The sequence below is a fragment of the Meriones unguiculatus genome, chromosome 3 (assembly GCF_030254825.1).
Source record: "Meriones unguiculatus strain TT.TT164.6M chromosome 3, Bangor_MerUng_6.1, whole genome shotgun sequence".
Classification (NCBI taxonomy): domain Eukaryota; kingdom Metazoa; phylum Chordata; class Mammalia; order Rodentia; family Muridae; genus Meriones; species Meriones unguiculatus.
The window spans coordinates 56,123,047-56,146,268 of NC_083351.1; the positions used below are offsets into that span (position 1 = coordinate 56,123,047).

At 45.9% G+C, this 23,222-nt stretch overlaps 1 protein-coding gene across 9 annotated transcripts in view; it reads left to right on the plus strand.

Annotated features, from left to right (window-relative positions):
• The window catches only part of Osbpl3 (oxysterol binding protein like 3), a 165,373-nt gene that overhangs the window by 34,691 nt on the left and 107,460 nt on the right, over window positions 1–23,222 (plus strand). Inside the window, exons 1-2 of one of the 9 annotated variants that reach the window (XM_021631089.2) lie at window positions 17,334–17,532; window positions 18,645–18,854. The exons of 7 other annotated variants lie outside the window; for them this stretch is intronic. The gene's annotated coding sequence lies outside the window, so the exon portion shown is untranslated. Of the gene's footprint in view, window positions 1–17,333; window positions 17,533–18,644; window positions 18,855–23,222 lie in introns of those variants that run through there. One more of the 9 variants, XM_060380012.1, reaches the window with a different exon arrangement.

Here is a 23,222-nt window from a genome sequence, read left to right on the forward strand (position 1 = left end):
AACTCACTACAGTATCTTAACCTGACTTGAAACTGACAGCCATCCTCCTGTCTCAGCCTCTCAAGTTTCTGGGATTACATGTGTGACGTATCATTCCCCACCATTTAGATGATGGTGTTTATGCATCCTGGGGAAAAGAGGAGTTGCCAGTGAAGGATTACCATGGGAAGAGGGCTGGTACTTGAAATAAGGTGTTTTTCCTCTTAATTTGTTCTTTGTTTTAAAGTAACTGAGTCTTAGGCAGACATTACCATCAAATATCCTGGTGGGTGGATATTACTCAGATAAAAGGAAAAAACCTTAATCTTGGAATTTGTCAGGAAAAAGAAATTAGATGTTACCTCTTTGGGCCGGGATTATTGCTGCTTGTTTTGCGGTTTCTATGATTTCTAGAATAGTGCACTGAGTTACATTCATTCATTTAAGATATCACCATCCTCTTCCTGGAAGTGGCCTGAGAAGAAGAAAATAGCTACTCTCCTAACCAAGGAAACCTCACAAAGGCATGCAAATCAGGAGGCTCAAACCTGGCCAATGCATATCTGAAAAGCCGCATCTGAGAGATGTCACTTCAAAGAACCAATGCGAGCCATCCCGCACTGTGATGCTGGGGGCAGTTAGTGTGGCCAGGCTGAAGGTGGGCTAAGCAGGACGGTGGCCAAAACAGTGTTGACGTTTGGCTGCCCGTGCAGCAAAGCGCTGAAAGTGCAGCTGAACATAGGGTGAGGTAAGGGTCCCTGCTTATAGAATCCATAGGCTGATGGAGGGCCCACAGGCACTTATGGACCCCATAGTTAGACTACTGCAGAGGTGAGTTCCCTGGCCACGCTGGGAAGTTTTAAATTTCTTTCTTATTTTTCTTAATCCACTAAAAGAATGTGTTTGAGTACTTACAACCTCTTCTTCATCCTGGGAAGGGTGATTAGCTAACAGATTCTGAGTCAGTTACTGCAGTCATTATTCTGATTATGACTGTGTTCTCTTGTGTTTACTCTGCAACTCGGACTTCACACATTGATTGTGGGGTGGCTGGAATGCAGTCCTATAAAACAGATGCAGGATGAAAATGAACCAGCCAAGCTATGTTTGAGTATGATGTTTATTCAGGACTGTGACATTGTCAACGGTCCACCCCAATTCACTATGTCCTAGTGAAGATATAATCGGCACAGAGAACATGAATGTTTTCCTAGAGCTCTTTCCAGTTTATTAAATTTGACTTGTGTGATTTGCTTCGTAATTGAATCTGTTTCTTAGCAGTACACTAATATTAGATAGGTTTCCTCGGAGACATGTATTGATACAGGCTGAGTCAGAGTGCTAACCCTGGTCTTAAGTGGTTTAGAGAGACCCTTAGAAAGGTGGGTTTCTTTTTAAGTTGTTAAGGAACCCTGTGGAAGCAAACACTGCCAGGCACTGCGCAGGTAAGGCTCGTGACCACTGTGCAGGATTGAGGTAAGGCTGGCCAGGCCTCTCAGGCAGGGAGGACAGCACTTTATTACAGAACTGACTTTGAAGGTGCAGGAGGGGACACAAGAAACTTTCTGGCATTTTCAAAAGTCATTTCAGGTGTGTTTTTCAAAAGGCGACCGTGGATCAGTGTACCTGGGAAAATCCTGATCCTCTGCCAGCAACTTCACAAGCTTATGCAACTACTGAAGTGCGAACACACAGGCTCAGCTGCCTAGAGGCTGATGAGCCAGGGTTGTATTTTATGAGCTTGCCTAAGCTCATCTATGGCAAGAGGCATGAGATGAGCCCGGCCTCCCACAAGCACGAAACTTTCTAGTATAATGGGAAATTACATGTATTTCCAGTGACTTTGCATAGAGTGACTTCCAGGCTTGTTGCAGTGGCTTTTACAGCACCACCTCCCCAGAAGCCTTTGCTCTTTGATTTGGACAGTGATGCCTTCCCCCTGCTCCATTTCATGCAGTAATTTTGCCCCTTTCTTCTCTAAAGTCTTGTCTTCGCAGCTCTGTTGACCTCACCGACACTTCTTGTTCTGCGTTGACCTGGGCCAATCCTAATGATTGCTATGATTTCATCGATAGCCCTCGGCTCAGGATTCTTAAATCTTCATTTCTCATTGACTCCCGCCTCTTGCATCCTGGTTTTTGTTGTTGTCTCTTTGCTTTGATTTTCCTCATCCTTGTGTTTGCATTTTGCTTAATCAGTTCAGTTTATAATGACAAATAGTATTGCTTATGTTATATGCCTTCCCTTAAGGACTTTTCTGTTTTTCTTCCTCATTCCTAAACAGGTTATCTCAAAAAATAGATACTGTGATAACAAAGAGCTTATTCAATTTCTCTTGCAGCTAGGTCCTGTCATATGACTAAAAGCTGGGACATGCATTTGCCTATGTGTATGTGTGTACCCAAGGTACACGCGTGTGCATTCGTGTACCAGAGAGAGAGGGAGAAAGTGAGAGTGATAGAGACAGTTAGATTGACTTAGGAGCCTTCTAGGAAGTCCAATAAAAAGACAGCTGTTCAGCGAAGAGCCTCGCCTTCACTGGGTTTGTCCCCTTCTTCTGGCCCTAACATTGAAGATGACAGAGTTCTGAAGCTGTCTGGGACCCCGTAGAGGTCTTGGAACCCAGGGTAGAAGGATGCTGGGCACTTTATGCCCACAGAGCTGACCAGTCAATTTTGGAAAGTCTGTCTGTGGCTTTTTATATGATAAGTAGTTTAATTCAGGATGTTATAGCAAATTATCCCAAACTGAGTAACTTATAAACAACAGAAGTTTTATTATTATTATTATTATTATTATTATTATTACTACTACTACTACTACTATTATTTTGTTTTCAAGACAGGGTTTCTCTGTGTAGCCTTGGCTACCCTGGACTTGGTTTTTTTAGACCAACCTGGCCTCTAACTCAGTGATTCGTCTGCCTCTGCCTCCCTGAGTGCTGGGATTAAAGGCATGTGCCACTGTGCCCGGCTAACAGCAGAAGTTTATTTCTCATAATTTTGGAGGCTGGACAGTCCACTGTTAGGGTGTTTCAGGTTTGGTGTCCGGTGAAGGCCCTCCGCCACAGATGGTGTTCCCTCCATTTCTACACTGGACAGCAGGCTAATCCTGCTCGTGGACTAATCACCACTGAGAGATCTCACCTAATCCATCACAGGGGTGATTAGGTGTCATCCTGTGACCGGGGAGGTAAGGATGGGGACACAGGCACCCAGACCGTGGCAGCCGCCAAGCTCTTGTTTATTTCTCCCTTCGAGAATAGATGGGTGCCTCTGTTAATTCCAGCCAAATACGTCTCCTTACAGCCAGCCCTGCTCTTGTCCCCTGAGCAGAACAGAGGTGCCGTCGTTCCCTCCCCCATCACCGGCCACGCCCACTTTATGGGATATACTTTGGGAACATCATTTGATCTTACGATATCCACAGGTTTGTTCACGTTAAACAGTCTGGCTGAGCAAAGCCGGGGTGACGTGTGACATGGGAGCTCGCGTTTTCTTAGTGGAAACAGCATTCACTCCCAGCTAGCTCAGAGTCACGTGACAGGAAGTAGCTGCGGGGAGAGGCGTCGTAGCCTGTAGCACCATGAACCGAGCAGCGTGCTTCCGGGTACATAGAGCGCCGCACAGGTCTGTGGCTGGGTCGGCATGTGCGCTTTGTTCCCTGCTGTACTGTTTGAGCAAGACAGCGGAAACAGCCTAAATGTCTGGGAACAACGTGAACAATAACTGTGTGTCTCACCAGTACAGCTAAAAGGAATCAGCCACAGTTTCATGCGTCAATTATGGGCAAAACTGAAGAATAATGTGCAAAAGTTTAAGTTGATGATTACGTATGCTGTGAAGTCATTACTTAAGATGAAAATTATTCACACACGTCTTACAACTGATGACCACGCCCCTACCGGAGGCCTCTTTAGCTTTCTCTGGGTATGCTGTTAGGAGTTCCGTTCTTCCCGTTTTAACTCATTTTTCACCGTGGTACCAGTCTGGTTCCTTGCTGCGTGTGGGGCAGTGCAGGCTGGCAACAGTGGCCTTCAGCGTGTTTGTCACAGTCCTCTTCCTCAGCCTGTGTTCACCAGGTCTCCAATCATACTCCCCTCCTACCTCAAGTCCCAGTGCCCACACGCACCGGCTGTGACTGGAACGACTCTGCATCATCTTACCTTCTCTTTTTTTTTTTTTTTTTTTTTTATCTGGCAGAAGCCTTCATAGAAATCTTCAAAGCCCAGCGCCAGGGTCCCTTTTTCTAGAACTTTCCCATTTGGGCCAGATGTGGTTGTTTGTTGACTTACCCGCAGATGTGCAGAACTTCACTCTCACTGGCGGCCTAAGACCGGGGCTCACCGTGCTGCAGTTTTACCTTGTTAAGAGCATCTTGAGGCCCCGGGGCCCTTTGCCAGGTTATTGCACTGCCGTGGCCACTGAAGGTTGCCTTGCATGACTGCATTCATCTTTTACAAGTTGTGAGAGGAATAATCGTCCCTGAATGAACAGTTTTCTTTCCTTACCTGGGCTCTGGTTGAAAATCTCTTACGGATGGACACTGAGCCTCATAAGGAGGACTTTTCAAATCCAGTTCTGAGGAAAACACTAAGCCTCAGGCTCCTTCATCCCAAAGTTGGCAGAGGTTGGTTGTGTCTTAGTGGGCAGTGGAAATAATCATGCTGATGCCTCTTCAGCCAGGAGGAATCTCAGAGTGAATTAAGTAGAAACAAAGGGATTGCTTCTGGGAGACCGTGCTGACCCTGTGCTGTGGACTGAACCAAGTTCTGAGTACACGTGAGGCTGGCACTCACGACTGTGCCATTGCTTAGTCCCTTTTGACAATTTGTAACTTGCGAAGGCGTCTGAGTACCTTGCCCAGCCCTGTCACTTCCCTCTATAGCCCAAGCAGCCTTTGGACGTAGCATCTTCCCGTTGAAGCCTCCCTAGTAGCAGGGATACAGGCCTGGCTGCCACACCCTCGTCTTCCTTCCTTTTCTTTTCTTCCTCCTTTTCCCCTTCTGCCTTACTGATGCTATTTTTGTTCACTGCAAGATAAATACCAGAAAACAAAAAATAAGATTTATGGAAGGCAATTAAATATAAATTTTTTGATAGCGGGCAGGAGCATTCCCAAATGCATCAGTGCCTTGCATGAAAAAAGAGGTCATTCTATAAATGCTCCAACAAAATAAAACCTATATACACTGTGTCACTCACTAGTTGCCATTCTTCTGAAGGTCAGGCAGAATGGCAACTGAATTGTCTAACCCTTAGGTGTACTGCCTAGTGACCTCCAGATCAAGAGATGGATCATCTTCAGCACCACAAAAGGTTCTCTGTGGTCTCTTCATGGTGAGGAAACAGTGTCTTCGTTGCATTGGCAGTCACACGGTCTGTATGCAACTCATCAGATGTCAGTGCATGTGAGAACACTGACGAGTGTCTGAATCTCAGAAGCATACAGTCAGCTTGCACTAGTTACATGTGTTGGGCCTGAAGCTGATCTCCTATTTAGAGCTATAGTTATTCCATATAAGACACGGCTACTGGCATGTGTTTGAGCAAAGGGTACGTTGGTTTCTTCAGTGCTAATTTCAGAACTTTGTGTTGAATGAAAAAGAGAAATTAAAAAAAAAAAAAGGAAGGACATGACAGTTTCTAGCTATGGTGGGGGGAGGTTTATTGTAGATAAAAGGGAGAGCATAGCCAGGGGAAGAGACATCCAGAGTGGACATGACCTGACTGAGTTGGACCATGTGAGGAGAGGGAGAGTAGCTACTGACCAAGATGGGTGGCCTGGGACAAGAGACTGGCATAGCCTAAGTGATTGAGGGCCAGAGGAGCTGCAGGGAGGGAAGTCCAGCCAGTAGCTGGGCTGAGTTCATGGCAGAGGATGGGGTATGCCAGCCATGTGGGCTCCTTAACAGGTAGAGACTGAGAGATACTGGGAGCACCTGGCGGCCAGCACCCACCTTGATCTGTTAATGGGCACCTCAGCCATTTGTCCTGGGTTTGAGGCCTAACACTTCACTTCTCTTCTCTTCTCTTCTCTTCTCTTCTCTTCTCTTCTCTTCTCTTCTCTTCTCTTCTCTTCTCTTCTCTTCTCTTCTCTTCTCTCACTACTATAAGCCATGAGCAGCAACCTTGGCTGTATTTTTTTCAAAAGGTCTTCAAAGAGAACAGACCACACTGTAAGGTCCCTGTGATGTCCCCCAATAGCTACACACAATTCTGAAGGCCATGCATTACATGAAACGGATGAACCTGTACAACAGAGATAAAGTCAGAGAAGTGGTCTTTTATGGGTTCCGTCCGATCTGCTTATTTCAAAAAGCCTAAGTGTTGAACCATGGGCAAGGAATAGACGGCAGGTGAGAGCTGACTTAATTCAACTCGGACGTACTACGTACTGTTACAGGGCTTTTCAAGGGCGACCAACACCTAGTGACCACCCACTGGTGGAAGCTGTCTGGCAAGTTCAGATTTACAGTGTCCATCTAGAGACTAAGTCCTTTTGAACAGTTAGCCAAGTCACCCTGGTATTGATCCTTGTGATTTCCAAACTGAATTTTGAGAGCAGTCTGGGCACCACTGAGATTGTTCTGAACTTTGTTTCCCCCTCGGTGTTTGGGAGTAAAGAGATGGGTGGTTTTGGTAAATCCTGCGTTAGGTGCGTGTCGTCTTCTGTCTGGCACAGTAGGCACCTTCTTCTCTCTCGCAGGTGACGAAGGTGTTTTGTTGACAAGCACTTCACTTCTATTCTTTTACGGAAAAGGCTGTCTTTGATCCAAGGAATTTGATTGTCCTTAAAGCTTATGACTCAGACATGCGAAAGGATTATAATGAAAAGATTATTGCTTTCCAGACACCCAGCAAAGGAGACTTACACTTAACAGTAGGATCAGTGTTGAGCATGCTGTACTTATCTGTGTGACTTTCAGAATAAAGACCTGCTGAGATGATTGATACAGGTGTCTTTCAAATGAGGCCTATCCTGAGGGGTGAGATTTGGCTTTTATATAAAAACAACACTCTAGCATGACCTTCTGTCTCATTTTCTGGGACCCTACATTTGGTTCCAGCTGAGAAAATTATGTTCTCACAAATTTCCATTTTAAAATGATTACACATCAGGTCTAACTCTCTTTTTTCGTGCGGGCATGTGTGTGCATGCACGCACACACACAAACACACACACGCACACACACACCAACAATCTCACTCTTTATTGTTTTAGGCTTTCTATTTTTCCAGACAATGCTCATGAAGATCTTATGTAGATATGATTCATGACACGTCCAGTTGACATATTGAAGTTTGATAGCACAAGCCAAAACTTATGACTTAAACATCAGCTTACGATCAGAACTGGGAACATAAGAGAATTACCTGCCTCTTGTAATTTATGGAATAGCAAATTTTCCTTACAGTTTTTTTTTTTAACAGTCTGTGTGTATATATCCTGTAAAGTTTGTCACATTCTGTTCTTTTCGTTTTCTGAGCTTTGCCTTCCTCATCTTATCCATGGGGCTATTTATAGGAAAAGTTGGCGTCGTGCCAACAAGTCCACAGTTTATTGTTTTACGGCTGCTATTTATTCCATGCATAATACTCATGAAGATCATACATAGCTGTGTGTGTGAGAGAGAGAGGGAGAGAGAGAGAGAGGGAGAGAGAGAGAGGGAGAGAGGTGTCATGTGCTATGCATGGCACACACGTGGAGGTCATAGGCATCTTTTGGGACTCAGTTTTCTCTGACCGTGTGTGGTTCAGGAACTGAACTCAGGGACCATGGTTTGGTAGCAAGCACCTTCACTGATGAACTGTCTCACTGGCCCACAATTTCCCTTTTCTCTAAGAAGCTTACAGTATTGTGCAGTGACTCATTTTTCTCTGGAATAGAAGTAGCATGGGAAATATAAATATGAAATAGAAATAGAATGGGTCAAGGATCTGCCCCGGGAATTAGGTTAGCCTGTGCCTGTCACTGTCCTTGTTGGTGTCTGAGGGTTTTGTCCTTATTTACTCATACACAAAGGAAAATATTATACACATACAATTATAGAGTAAACATGGGGACCAAATCGGAGTCCACTGGGAGGAAAAAACATTCCTAAGTAGGCTTGTGTAGTTGCTTTTTCTCTTCCTGGGTCTGTTCTTTCTGACATCAGGATAGTGTTAATGAATGAGTGATGAAGCTGACATGCCTGTTAGCCTCAGTCAGAGCTTTTGGTGGTCCTCATGGTCTGTGACTGGATGTTCCTGTCCTCCTGAGTCTCCATTTTAACCTTGTGCTGTGAACCTCCCTCTCAGCTGGGCTGTGCTTTGTAGGCATCTGTTGGCTCGGCCTGTTGTCATTCTGTGAGTCATTGCTGGCCTTATTAAACTATTTTGGGCAGCAGCCTGTCCATTCTCCTCCCATGAACCGTGAAGCCTGGATTTGCTGCAGCAGCTTCGGTCGTCCCGTGTGGAATTTGAATGTGAAGGGAAGGCAGTTTGTGGCTAGGCATTTCACCTCAGAACAGTGGGCAGTCTGCATGCGGGGGCCACTTTCGGTGTGAAATCTTTCTTTTGTTTTGAAAGGCAGTGTCAGAAGTGCCATTCTTGACTTGGGTGTGCACCTCAAATGCCTGTCAGCGTGTCAAGTTGGGGTGTTACAACAAAATACCACAAATGGCTTAGCTTAAAAAGAACAAAAATTTATTTCTTACTGTGCCAAGGACTAGAAAGCCCAAGACCAGTGTACCAGCCAGAGTGGCATCTCCCGAGATCTTGTTTCTTGATTCACTCTTTATTGTTTTAGGCTTTCTAAAACAATAGGTGGTACCTCCTTGGAGTGTCCTTATGGGGCATAAAGGGCAGGTGGCCCTCTGGGGCCCCTTTTTGGGTATGGTACATTGATTTCATCTTTAAGAGCTTTGCCTTCCTAACCTAATTGATGCTCCCCCTTCCCCCCCCATTGCCATCAGATGGCCGGTAAGATTTCACCTTATTAGGAGAAGATGGGCATCGAGACCCCTGTCCCCCCCTCCTCTGTTCATTTTTCTTTGCATGTTTACAGTGTCCTCGTAGATGTTGGTGCTCACTCATGCATGCAAGCCTGCCTCAAGTCCATGGCCCGTAGTGTGGCCTCTCCAGGAGAGACAGTGGAGGATTCAGTGATAAAGGTGGCCTGCCTTCAAGACCCATCATGGAGGCAATGACAAAGTCTCATTAAGCTCATTGGCCAGAGCGTTAAACTGGGGACGGTGTGCCCAGTTTCACATTGTAGCAGTAAGGTCTGGAGTTGGTTGTTGACAACCAAGCTTAGCAGCCATGGCTTAGACCTAGATTGTAGGGGAAGATTGCCGGCACCGTCCAAAGGCTTTAGAGCATCGTCTCTAATTACTGATTAGTCACCGAGACCAACCAGGACATGCTCGCCTAGTGGCATGGCACTGTATATGGAGGGTTGAGGGCCAAACTCAGGCTTTCTAATTCCCAGAGTATCGTCATCAAGCTCTGTAGCAGCTCTCCTCGTGCTACTGGCACAGACTCATGGTTGAGTTATTCCAGGCTCATTTCTGTTTGAGATGAGGCCAAGCTGGTCTTAGCAATCCACCTGCCCCATCATCCCAAGCACTGGGATTGTAGGTGTGTGCCATTACCCGTTTTGCATTTGTTGTTTAGCGGAAGTTACTTTTCCTTGTGCTGTTTCACACTTTTTTTTCACTTACCCCCTTGAAATATGGTGTAGGCAATGTATTCATTTCCTGTGGGTGCCCTCATGGCTCAACCCCACAGCATTGCTCTGTATAGTTCTGGAAGTCAGATGCCTAAAATCAGGTGCAGGCAGGACAGCGTCTTTCAGAGGTTCCAGTGGGGACCAAACTCCCTGTTCTCCCCATCTTGGGGAAGCTCCTGCAGTTCTTGGCCAGTGGCCTCATCTCACCCCAAGTTTTGTTCTTCTGTGACTACATTGCCTAATGCTCGTCCCGTTTCTCTATTAAAGGGCCCTTTTCTTAGGTAGGGCCTAGCTGGGTAGTCGGGAGAAACTTTCCATCCCCAGGGCCTCAGCTTCACCATGCCTGCCAAGTCCCTTTTGCCATGTAGGGTATACCTCTGGGGGATTGAGACCCAGACATATTTGGTGCTACTAATCTGTTGACCACAAATAGGCATCCGCCTCACAACCTAGAATTCTCGAATTCTCTCCATCACCTTCCATTTCTGATTTTTCTTTCTCAAACTCAGTCACACTTTGCAGATTGTTCTTGTACATTTTTGTAGACAGACACTCTCCTCCCTGGTGTCCCACAGAGAATGCGCCGGTCTAGAAATGGAGGCTATGACAGCGCCTACCCAGTAGCTGTTGGTGAGCCAGCTCACCCTGATGTGAAGGGGCGATGACGAGGGAATGGACATCTGGAGGCAGTCTGTCCTCCCACAGCCCTTCTTCTGACTCTATACATGCACTTCCTGTGAGAATGTTAAGTAATTTTTGGTTTTAAAAAAAAAGTCATCTCCATATCGTACCCTACTTGAATTGGGCATTTGGACTAGAAGAAAGTTTATTTTCTTGTTTCCGGATATTGGTTGTGTTTGAAATAGCGTCAGTGAAACCTCACTGGCTACCTCTGTTAATGAAGGGATCTTTCATTTAGACCCAGATCCCGAGACTGGCAATGTGGTCAGTCCTAGCTACAGAGAGACTGAAGCAGGAGGATTGTGCATTTGAGGACTGACTGAGCAACATAGAGAGATGGCATTTCGGAGTAAATAAACAGACCAAGTCCTTTAAGCCCTGGAGACATCACCAGACCTTCAGGGGACCCGGCTTGATAATCACTTTTCTGGAAAGAACAGACCCTGACTTTCATTGGATCTTCAAGAAGCTAGTGATCCAAGAAAGGTTAATGGTTACCTGGGTTGGCAGCAGGGAGATTATTTTCCATTTTTGGGTAAAGGCCCCTGGAAGTATATGCATATTTCTGTTTAATACATAGTCTTTTAGTAGCAAGTGAGCTTCCCCATTCATGTGCAGTAGACCTCTCATTGAAGCCCATATCTTTTTGCTGTCAGTAATAAAAGCTTTATTCAGTTTCTACTAGCATATTGTGAACTATATCTAGAACAAGATATGGGGAACCTTTGTTAAGTGAAACCTGAATCTTCTTCGATAGGCAATTGTGGTTTGTTTGTTTAGACAAGAAATGAAGATAAAAATATGTTAAGGTTTCTTCTCCAGTAACCCCAGACACCGGATGTTTTAGTTGCAACTTTTTTCTTTAATAAATACTTCTTTGGAACGCGAACAAAACAACAGCAACAACTCCTCATTTTCTTTGGTGTTCTGCCACTCATCTGCTTCCATCTTTGGCCACCACTTAAACTGTCCACCCTTCAACTCCTTATGCTCCCTCGTAAAGAATGTGTGGCTCCCGTCTTTCTCCTCAATTCTGCCTGCTCCGTTACCCACACCTCCCTCATGAGAACCAAGAGATGAGTGTAACTTCTGGCATTTGCTTAGTTTCTTACACTGCATGCTAGTAAGGCTACCCCGTCTGAAGAGAACTGCAGTAGAAACGAAGGTCGAGCCCGGGGTCATTCTGTGTAGTTTCAGGCTTTGGAAGGAACATGTTTTAGTTGCAACTTTTTTCTTTAATAAATACTTCCTTGGAACGCAAACAAAACAACAACAACAACTCATTTTCTTTGGTGTTCTGCCACTCATCTGCTCCCATCTTTGGAATGGCCAGAAAGTGCTCGCTTGTGCTTTTTGACTCTTGAGAGCGCCCTAGAAGTAGGTGTAATTTGAAATTAAGTTCAGATGACCACAAGAGAGAGGACATTGATGTTTAGGGATTCACAACACAGCCTGAAGCCCCGGGCAGAGAGAGATTCAAACGAAGCATCTCTTCTTGATGGATTCTTAGTCCGTGGGCATGTAGTGGGGGAGTTAGTCCTTCTGCATTGACTAGGGTGTATGCACACTCTTTGAGAACTACGAGGAGTTATGTAAAACAGCGCTGACCTATGAAAGGGCTATAACTGTCAACAATACTGATTTGTAACAAGGACTTCAGCATTGTTTGGTCAACTTACCTATCTATTTTGTTTATTGATGTTGGGGGAAATGCTTGTGCCAGGGCATAGATGTGGAGGTCAGGGAGCAGCCGTGAGACTCAGTTCCCTCCTTCGACCTTGTGGGTTTCGGGGACTCCGTCTGGGATCATCAGGTTTGGTAGCAGGCGCTTTTCCCCACGGAGCGAGCCATCTAGCTGTCTCCTTGTTTATTTATTGCTAACAGGAAAAATAAATAAGATGAGATAGTTTGTTTTTCTGACAACTGAGAACTATTTAGTGAGAAAGTTGGTGATGACACTCAAGACCCTAGGCCCTGACCCATTGCTCTTCACTAGCCCTAATTTGCTCATGTTCCCCAGAGGATGCAGCTTTCTTCACGAGGGTGAACAAAACAGATTTCATACTTTAAACTTCTAAATTTCATAAGTTAAGCTCAGGGGAGCTCACTTGGGGAAGGGTATATAAGGAGATGCAGCCATTTTGGAAAGCAAAGTTGCATTTTGTAAAGTTAAACATCCCTGGTGGCCTAAGTTCTGTGCCTACACATTCGCCCTAGAGAAGGACCTTTAAGCAAATGTTCATAGCAGGTTAATGTTGATAATGAAGCCTTCATGCATTCATCAGCTGGGAGCAGCTAAATTGGGGTGGAATACTACTGAGCGATGAAAAGTAAGGACCCCACTATTCCAGGGAAGCTAGCCTACGCTTAGAAATGCTTACTGAGAGAAAGAAGCTGGACCCAAGCTTTAGATATCACATTACCCCAAAAAAAGTCATATAACAGCAGTAATGGAAACCAGTCAGAGCTGCTGGTGCACCACGGAGCGTGAGAGAGCTTTTGAATGAGACACATTCCCTATTTGACTGAAGTGTGGTTACATGGGTGGATATATTTGTTGCTAGTTCATCAAACCGACACTCAAAAGGAGTGTATTTTATTGTATATAAATTACACCTCAATAAAGATTATTTTTAAAAGAATTAGAGAGCCTCTAAGTCACCGGAGAGCAAAGCTGTTGTTCTGAAGCACAAAATATTTTTGTGATCTCATTAACTCATCTCCCATCCCCTTTTCTGTCTCAAACTGTGGTCCTTCTGTCGCCGTCCCTTTGCCGCTTGTCTGAGCAGACAGACAGAACGAGGTGCCAGCACACTGTGAGGAAACTGAACAGTCCACCCATGCACACAAGTTATTTCTGTGCCCCTGGGATATTTTGCCAACTTATGCAGCAATTGTAGGAATCACTTTGAGATCCAGCCATTAATCCTTTAGCTACCAAAAATTTTTACTACCTACCTATACATGCAAATAAAATAACACCCAGAAAATGCCGAGTGCTTTTTTTGTTCCCTGGAGGAAGTGGAGAGGGTTTGTAGAAAGAGTAGGCAGAATTTATTGTCATATTCTCTGCTTAAAAAAAAAAAAAGTCTAAAAATAAGAACGTTGGCAATCATGGTTAGCGTTCTGAGTCATAAAATGTAAATCCCGTAAGCCTGGAGCTTAGAAAAATGCTATTCAGAAACCTCTAAACGGCACATAAAATATATGTCTACCTTGTGCCAACTCCCTTGCCAGCTCCTTGCTTCAGAGCTGTCTCAGAGATGTCTAGGACTCAAGCTGATGGAATGTGAGTCCCTGCCGGTGGGACCAAGGTAGAGAGAATGGGGCATTGTTCCCCCGAGAGCTCCCTGTCCCATGCCTGAGGAGGCTGAGAGACCCTGTTGGAACTCGACTCAGCATGGAAAAGCTAACTGAATAACCTTCAGTGCCCATATCTGCTCAGACCTTTTTAATGCTTAACTAAGAGAAAGCAGCAACCATGCCCTGTTCCCACACTGCTTTCCCAGGAATGAAAATCAGCATTGTTACCTAGAGCCTCTTATTTCACTGCAGGCATCTGGCCAGGCAGTAGGGTGTAGAGGTGAAAGCCACCAGGTCTGTCCTCTAAGACCTGAGAAGATTTTTCTTACTGTAGCAAGAGTAGTTGCCAGAACGTAGTGTATGTGAGGGGCCCTGGTGTCCTTCAGCCTAGGGCTGCTAGAAGGTGTGAGTAAGCCCCACCTCCACCCCCTGAGCTGCACTATGGACGGGGGCCACTGTTCTGTGTCCACCTTGGGGGTGGAGATTGGCTGCTTCAGAGGCTCAGAAACAGGGTTGGTCACTGTCGGTGGATCAGTGTTGCATGAAGGTGAAGCCTGAGGTGTGTCTCTGTGGGAACTGAGACTCCTGTCTGGTAGAGAGGGCTCCAGGCACCCTCTTCTGAGTCGGTGCATCGGCTGAAAAGTTCTTAGATCCTTGGACCGTTTCAGCTGGTCTCTTCAGAAAGAGGACTAGAGCAGGATTTTCTTCAAGTGTCCACGGATGCTTCAAATGTGCAGCCAGGTCACCCGCTGTGTAATGAATGCCCATTGACGAAGTCTGAGCATGTCATGCCAGGACCTGGCCTGCTCAGACTGACGCGTGGGAGAGCTCTGTCTGAGGTGGCATCTACCTTATCAACACTACCCTGTGGCTGTGAACAGCTCACTGTTGGCTGCCTCAATTCAGAACACCAAGTAGGCAATTGTTAAGAGGGCTGGGAGATGGCTCATTCTGAAAGCAACTGCTGGATAAGTGGGATGGCCCGAGTTTGAATTCCCCGTGTACACATAAAAGCCAGGCTTCATCCCACACATGCCTGTAAACCTACTGTTGAGGGATGGGGCGGGGAGGCAAATATCTATGGGGGGGGGAAGCAATTACAAGGGAATAAAGTAGAGATCAGTAGTGGAGTGCTCCTGATGTTCTTGTCTTGCTTCCACAGGTATGTATAACACACATCTGTACACACAAGAGCACACACACAAAATAATTGGTTCCAGTCACAACAACATAGCTTGTTCTAGGAGCCCATCCACTAGCTGGTTGTGCCCGTGTCCTCGTCGCACCTCTGCAGAAGGCTGGCAAGGCTGCCTTCTGGTTTCTCAAGGACCATCTGAATGAAGCAATGGGCTTTATCTTTTTAGCCTCTGGGAAACCATCCTGCTTCAGAAGTCAGCTGTGAAAACTGAGGTAGCTGATCACATTATCTTTTTTTTCCCACGTCCGAAACTGGGTAAAACGACAGCCTTGGTATAGATGTGAAGCTAGCTGCTGTCTTAACTCTTCCAACATTAAAACGTGATGAGAAAAGCCTGCTCGGTCACACTGTTAGGAAAACCCACTTCACTTCCTGTTTTCATCTCTAATATGGACCATTTGCTGCAGCTAGGGAAAGAGCCAGGCAATGAAATGTGCCAGCCAGAGCAGTAAACGCCAGATGCGTTTAAACCTCTAGGAGCTGAGACTGTTCCTGAAGGATTTTCTCCCTGGTTTAACAAGAAAGAAAAGCTCCGTTGTACTCATCTGTAACTTATCAGGCCATCCCACTGGCCGTAGAGTGGAAGGTGGATTTTGCCACTACATGAGAAGGCCAGCAAGGCCATGGGGGTGCTTCGTTTGGTTTTGGGGTATTCAGGCTGGAATTGGAGTGTTTCTTCTGTTCTGAAAAAGAGAGCAGTCTGCATTACAACAGGTAGATGTGATCCTCAGCGCTCCAAGGACTGGGTGGTAAATAACCAAGCTAGTTATGCGCGTCCACATCAGCCCAGAAACTCTTGGCCTGCGCTGCAAGGCTCCTGGGATTATGTCAAAGGGCTCACAGAGAGGAGTCTCTTAGTGAGGCCGCAGCTCAGTGAGGACCATGCCAGAAGGATTTCTGTCTCAGTCTTGTCTCCCTTCACGCGCACACACAGACAGGTGTGTCTGTGTTTGCCCGTGTGTCACAGGCACACTTGGAGAACACCTGAGTGTCAGTCCTCAATTTCTACTTTGTTTGACACAGTTTCTTGTTCACTGCTGTGCTTGGCAGGCTAGCTGGGCCATGAGCTTCCAGTAATTCACCTGTCTCTGTCTCCCATTATGCCTTTGGGGCACTGGAATTACAGACATGTGTCCTACTTTACGTGGGCTCCAGGATCTGAGCTAACTCAGGTACTCACACTCGAATGGCAAATCCCTTTGCATACTGAGCCATCTCCCCTCTCCTAGTGCCCGCTCCTCTGCACTCACACAGAAACAGAAGAGGGTGCTCTTAGTGGAAGGGGAACAGTAAACAGGGCACACTCATTCCAGGATAGTAGTGCAAGCCGCTCCAGGCCTCCAGAGCGCAGGAGGATGGGAGCCTGTGGCATCTTAGGGGTGCTGGCTACAGTCAGGTTGTCCAGAGGCCCCTTTGGGCTCCAAGAGAGCTGATTAGGATGAAGACAATTGACATTAATAAAACCTTTTAAAACGGGAGTTACCTCCCCAGAAAATGAACCCAGCAGAGAGTAAACTTAGCCTTACACATAATGGCAGGCATAGAAGAAATGTTCAATAAATAATGTCACCATGACAAGGTGGGGCAGAAGCCTCAGGGAGTGACTGCTGTTTCCAGAGTCAGTAATTCTCTGACAAGACCCATGCTGGTACCACTTCATAAAAACAAATACAAATGAGGATGGGGATCAAGAGTGATGGTCCATGCATGTAATCCCAGCCCCCAGGAGGTTGAGGGAAGAGGGCCTTGTTCACCCAACGTCATCCTTGGCTACACAGCAAGCTCAAAGGCCAGCCTGGCCTCGGTGAGACCCAAGATCACTCAGGGGTAGTGTGTGTTTGACACGCTTGAGACCCCACATTTGATCTCCGGTGCTCCTGTCTGTCCCCCACCCCAAGCATGTAAGAGATAGATTTTCACAGTTTTCCCCCTTCATTTTACATACCTGGGCATAAAACCTTTACCAAGCTGTTACTAGACAAATATTGAAAATGCAGAGACCAAGAAAGAAGAGAGACGGGGTGTAGCCTCCTTTCATGTCTTCGGGTGTTTTCTTGTGTCCTTTTTACGTGTGCTGTCCTAGTTTGCTTGCTACCACTGTGATGTAACACCGCCATCAAATGCAACTGGGGGGAGGGGTAGTTGTTACTCAGCCTACTCTCCCAGATCACAGTCCATCATCTGAGGCAGAGACTGCTCACTGGCTCTCTCCCCATGGCCTGCACACCTTCCTTGTTCGTACACTCAGGATCACTTGTCCTGGCATGGTACCACCCACAGTAGACCAGGACATCAATCATTAATTTAAAAAAAAAAAAAGCTTCATAGATTTGCCTACAGGCCAATCCGATGGGGGCATTTTCTCAGCTGAAGTTCCCTCTTCCCAGAATACTCCAGTCTGTGTCGCGTTGACAAAAAAAAACCCTAAGCAGCACAGGGTTTTCATAATTCCACACAGTTGAGGTGCTGTGAAAGGGAGACAGGGCAGAAGGCATTTTCATATTTTTAACATCCTGCCCTGAGCCATAAACATTTATTTTAGCAGTTTCATTATTTGCTGTATGAATTATTGTGGTCTGGCCTTTGTTTAACTTGCTTGTGCCGCTGCTTGTCGAGATCATATTTACACTTTTGCTTCTATTACAAATACTGAGTCAAAGGTAAGACTGATCTTATAAACTCTTCTTGGTATTGATGGCTAAGCAGGTTCCCTGGATACTTTGCCAATAGGCTCTGTTCCCACCCTTCTCCTCACTGGGCATTGCAATTTAAAATTGTTTTTCTAAATAGTAACTGGAAGGAGAGCAGCTATGGGAGGGTTTTATTGGGATGATTCAGTGGCAGCATAGTTCCCCCCACTCCCCGGCAAGCAGCACAAGGTAGGCATGGTTGTGACACACGGGCCCTCACTCCAACAGAAAGACTAGCATCTTCTTCCCTCTTCTACCAAACCACTCACCCACCCTTGGGTACCAAAGCTTGTCATTCTGTCTTTGCTGCTTTGTCTGTCTCTGTCTTCCTCATTGCTTCCTCATGTGCCTATGCATACATGCACACACACACACACACACACACACACACACACACACGGTCTGTCTATGGTTCTTTGGACCGCTCATCTGTCTTCTTTCCTCCTGTCCCTCTTGGCATGCCTCCCTGTCTGTACTGCCCATCCTTACTTTCTCCACACTTGGGTTATAATGGTTACCCCTCAGTTTCCAGCAATTTCCAGGGTCTGACTAGGTCCCCAGAATCTGAGGCAGAAGATCTAGTCAACTCAGGGGCTGCCTGTGTCCTGGGGCCACCTAGACAGGAGGGCTGTGGAGAAAGTGGGAGAGGTTAGCGAGGGGAGAGACGAGGGCCCCTGAGAGAAGGCTGTCCTGGGCACCATGGCCTGGGGCAGCTTTGCTTCCCGCCCTGCCAGGAGAGCTCAGACACCTGGGTCACATGGTCACCTCCACAGTGAGTGGGATGCCTCTTCTTCCTAGGTGAGGGAGACTTGTTCCGTCGTTCCCATCTCCCATGCCCCGAGCGAGATGGGCGTTCCATCTCAGGGCCTCCACCATTTGTTTTTCCCTGTTGCTTTCCAGTTTTTCCTCTTTGGCACTAGCCTAGTGTAATAGTGTGGTTTTGGAATCCACACTAGCCCTCTGGTCCTCCTGAGGGGGGTGGTCTACTTTCACTCCAAGGGTGGGATAGAGGAGAGGGGTGGATAGAAAAATCCTTGACCTGGAAACCGAAACCCGGCTGAGGAATTTGGGACAAATATTAGGGTTGGCAGCGAGGCTGTGAGTCAGAAGCAGGTGCTCAGGCTGAGAGCATGCCAGACGGAGGCCGGGGCAGAGCTGGTGGCTGACTGGAAGTGGGAGAATAGAAGATGGGGCAGAGGCTGGCATGGCTGTCAAGCGCTCCCAACCTTCACTCGGAGATGGATAAGATGCATTTCATTTCCTGCAGAAGTCCACGTTCTCCCCTGGAAAATGTAAGTTCCTGCCCACCCTGGTTACTTAGCCTACTGAGGGAATTGATCTCTGGCTGAGCAGATATGCCTAAGGTCACATTGCCGGCCAGGGCAAGCCTGACTTTGGAACTCTCAAGTTCAGCTTTCTGCCATGCAGCCGGCCGTGGACTGTCATCTCACAGGGGTCTTGGTTGTGTCTGCGGAACATTGCAGAGTGTGTATAGGTACTTTGGTTGGTTTCCATGTCAGTTTGCCACAGAATGAGAACCACCATGTTGGGCGCCTCCCACCTGGTGGGTTGATTCAGAAAGACCCACCCTCCATGGTGGGCGGAACCTGCGTGTATTGGTCAGATGAAAAAAAGAAAAGATTTTATCAGAAAGATCGCTCACCCGTATCTCCTGCCTGTTTCTCTCTGCTGCTTGTCCTTTTTTCTTTCTCTGAGTTACCCCTGTCAGATGTTTTATCACTCAGTTCTAGACCTTGCTGACAAAGTGCTGAGTGAACTTTTCGCGACAAGCTTTGAGAAATCCAGCAGTTTGGCCTTCTCTATGAATGCTGTAGTTTAAAGCCCCAGAAGGTTAACTCTTGTTTCTTTTCCAAAGAGGCTGAAATTGGACTATGTGATGGTGGTGCAAAGCCGCAAGCCCTAGCAGGTGAAGGCCCCTTGTGGAATTTTCTAAGTTGAATAGGAATTGGTGGGCTTCCAGCATCGTCTGGGCCTCCCATCTCCCCCCGCCCCCCCCCCCGGCCTAGAGTTCTTGGAACTAGAGGGGGTGTGTGCTCTTTTATCTCCTGAAGCTGTGGCCAGAATGCTGCTACTCAAAAGTTGGAATTACCTGTGCTTTCTCTGTCCATCTTGGGACTTCAGAGTCCATTAAGTTGTATTGTGTATTTACCAGCTGGTGAAGGGTTGGTCTGTGCGATGCTCTGTGTGCATCTGTGTGCGTGTTTTAACCTACGCGGTGCTGATTTTGAGGATTTGAGTGGTAACTCCTCTCCATCTTTAAATGTTGGCTAACATCACTGCTCAGTGTAAAGCAAACATACAGAGCAGAGATCAGCCATTTGCAGAGTGGGAAGATCAGTTGAACATCCCTTCCAAATTTGTTGTCATCTGGTCATTCCATAAGGGTTTTAACTGGGCCCCTGAAGGCAGGCTGAGAGCTAATCAGGTGCCCCTCCCATGACAGAAGAAAGCCTTTGACGTCATGAAAAGCCCAAGTTTCTCCGTATGACTATCTAACTGCTTCTCAAGAGAAGACGTGTTGGGGAGTCTCGGGATGACTGTGTTGCTTAGTCATCTGGCTGGGTGTTCACATGTGTTGAAGCTGATTTGACCTTTGGCTGTGACTATTTCATCCTTGCTGTCCACGAACAACCTGATGGATGTTATTGGGCTTTCTACAGACTGACCTGAAATCCTAGGCTTCCATGTTGATTTTGGATTCATTGTTTTTTAAGTTAAGCTTGTTCTCAAAAACAACGTTGGTGAAATTAAAAAACAAGGAAACAAACAAACACCTCTCTTGAATCCCTCAAGGGATTTTAAGAACAGATAAGGTGTCTACCTTGGGGGTATTGTGAATTATGTTGCTATGATGTTCTTGGACAATATTTTGACTGGATGAGTTTTTATGTAATTGAGAACAGGTCTAGGAGTAGAATTGCAGAGTCATGTGTAACTCCGTTTTCAATGTGGAGTTTGATGGACTGTCAGACAGCTATTTAAAATATACAGTCCCACCAGAATGCCAGAAAGTTTCCCCTTTTTCAATATCCTCCATAACGTTTACTTCTGTTAAATATTAAAAAAATGTAGCCACTTTACAGGGTATTATACACTATATCTTAGAAGTTTTGAGTTATATTCCTTATGGCTAGTAATACCAAAATTTTATTTATGTGTCTAGCAGCCATTTTTGTATCTTCTTCGGAGAAATAGTCTACTGTAGTTGTCTTACTGTTTTTAAAAGTTGCACTTATACTGCTGGCTTAGAAACATGGATTATATTAACATATTCTGGAAGCCAGAGCTTTATCAAACACATGAGCTACAGTCCCCCCAACTTTGGGGTTAGGTTCATCTGCTTGATGTTATTCTTTGAAAAATTGAGGTCTTTAATTTTGATGAAATCTAATTTATTGTCTCTCCATTTGCTGCTTGTGCTTAGTGTCCTGTTGAAGAAAATCTCATTCATTTGTGGTGGTTTGAATAAGAATGGCCCCCATAGGCGCATAGATTTGGATGCTTAGTCACCAGGTAATGGCACTATTTGAAAATATTAAAAGGATTAAGAAGTGTGGCCTTGTTGGAGGAAGCGTATCACTGAGGGTGGGCTTTGAGGTTTCAAAAACCCAATGCCAAGCTTAGAGTCTCCTCCTTATGGATCAGAATGTAACTCTTGCTATTGCCCCGGTGCCAGCCCAAGTGCCGCCATGTTTTCCCGCCATGATAATAATGGACCAAACCTAAAACTGTAAGCCAGACCCCCAACTACGTGCTTTCTTTCATAAGAATTTCTTTGGCCACCATGTCTTTTCACGGCAATAGATCATTGGTTAAGACACCATCCAAGGTCAGGAAGTGTTTTTCAGTTTAAGTGTTTGGTCCATTTTGAGTTAATTTTATATGATAGTATAAATTTTAACTCCATTTGACTTTATCCTACTGACTGTAGATTTTGTACTGTTCAACTGTCATTCATTGAATTGTCTGGGTATTTTATTTTGACAAAAATGAGTGGTCAGTAGACATGCACAAGCACCCTCTCCCCTCTTGCTGGGTGACCCCCCCTAGGCCATCAAAAAAGCCACCATCAGACGTGATCCTCCGCCTTGTGCTTCCATACCTCTTTTCTTCATCATGAGAGAGTACCTAGACCATGCGTCTGAGGGCTTGGCAGTCTTACTGCTCTATACATGCGGCTCCGTCAATACACAGCGCCCGGTCCTGCAGCTCTGGAGAAACTTCAGAGTTGTGAGTCCGTTAAATTTGGGGAGGGTTACTTTTGATGTGATGTTGGTGTCCGCTCTTCAACACCACATGCTCTGAGGCTTTCCTCCTTTCTTCTGTCACCATGAGTCATTCTAGAAACGTTACTTTGAAGTGCTCATTGATTCACTTCCAGGTCCGATCTCATTGTTCTGTAAACAGTATGGATTTAGGTGGAGTCGGATGCATTGTAAAAGTTTAACCGTTGGGTCCTTAACCTTAGAGTGTAAGTGCAGGTCAAAAGATAGCCCTGGAAACCAACAGTCACATGAGAGCACCTAACATGGTGCCCAGACATGCTGGGTACAGACCATATGCCACCTCTTCCATCCCTTTCTTATAGATAAGCTTTCTTAATACCTTGTCGTATGGCTGTAATTCTTGCTTAATGTTAGCCTTTTTCCACAGAGAAGCTAATGTTTCCAAGGTCATTGTATGGCTCGGTGGGCGTTAAGGAATCTCGGACATTTTCTGTGATATTGTGTCAGTTCAGCCCTTGGTCAGCAAATGTCTGGACCTGAGTATATTGATTACTTTTCTCATTCCTGTGTCAAAATACCTGAGAAAGGTGACTTAAAGAAACACACGTTTATTTTGCCTCATAGTTTGAAGGAATGGTCCATTGTGGCAGAGAACACGGGGCAGTTGGTCACGTCGCGTCTTCAGTCCGGAAGCAGATAGAGACACACACACCAGTGCTCCACTTATATTTCCCTTTTATTCAGTCTGGGATAAAGAATGATGCTAACCCACTAGGGTAGGCCTTCCCACCTCACTTAAATCTCTCTGGGAACACCCAGGTTGGCTCATCCAGACGTTTGTCTCCAGAAGTAGCTCCATATCCTACTCAGCTGGCAGTCAGGACTGATTAGTTGTCACAGCATGCTTGACCTATGCTAAGTGCTCACTTAGTGAACGTTGTTAAGTGAATTCCAGATGTTGATCCTACTTTCTTACCTGCTTATAGAAATATGTTGTGGATTGCTCGGACATGTTCTAAGTGAGCCCTCCAACATTTCTGTGAATAGTTAAGTAAAAGGATATTTTTCACAAGATTTGATGAGCTAATTTGACTTACAATTTTACCTTTCTTTCTTTCTTTCTTTCTTTCTTTCTTTCTTTCTTTCTTTCTTTCTTTCCTTCCCTCCTTCCTTCCTTCCTTCCTTCCTTCCTTCCTTCCTTCCTTCCTTCCTTCCTTCCTTCCTTCCTTCTTTCTTCCTCCTTCTTCTCCTCCTCCCCCTCTTCCTTCTTCTTTTTTTTTTTTTTTGAGACAGGATTTCTCTGTGTAGCCTAGGCTGTCCTGGACTCACTCTGTAGACCAGGCTGGCCGCAAACCCACAGAGATCCACCTGCTTCTGCCTCCCAAAGTGCTGGGATTTCAGGCGTGCACCTCT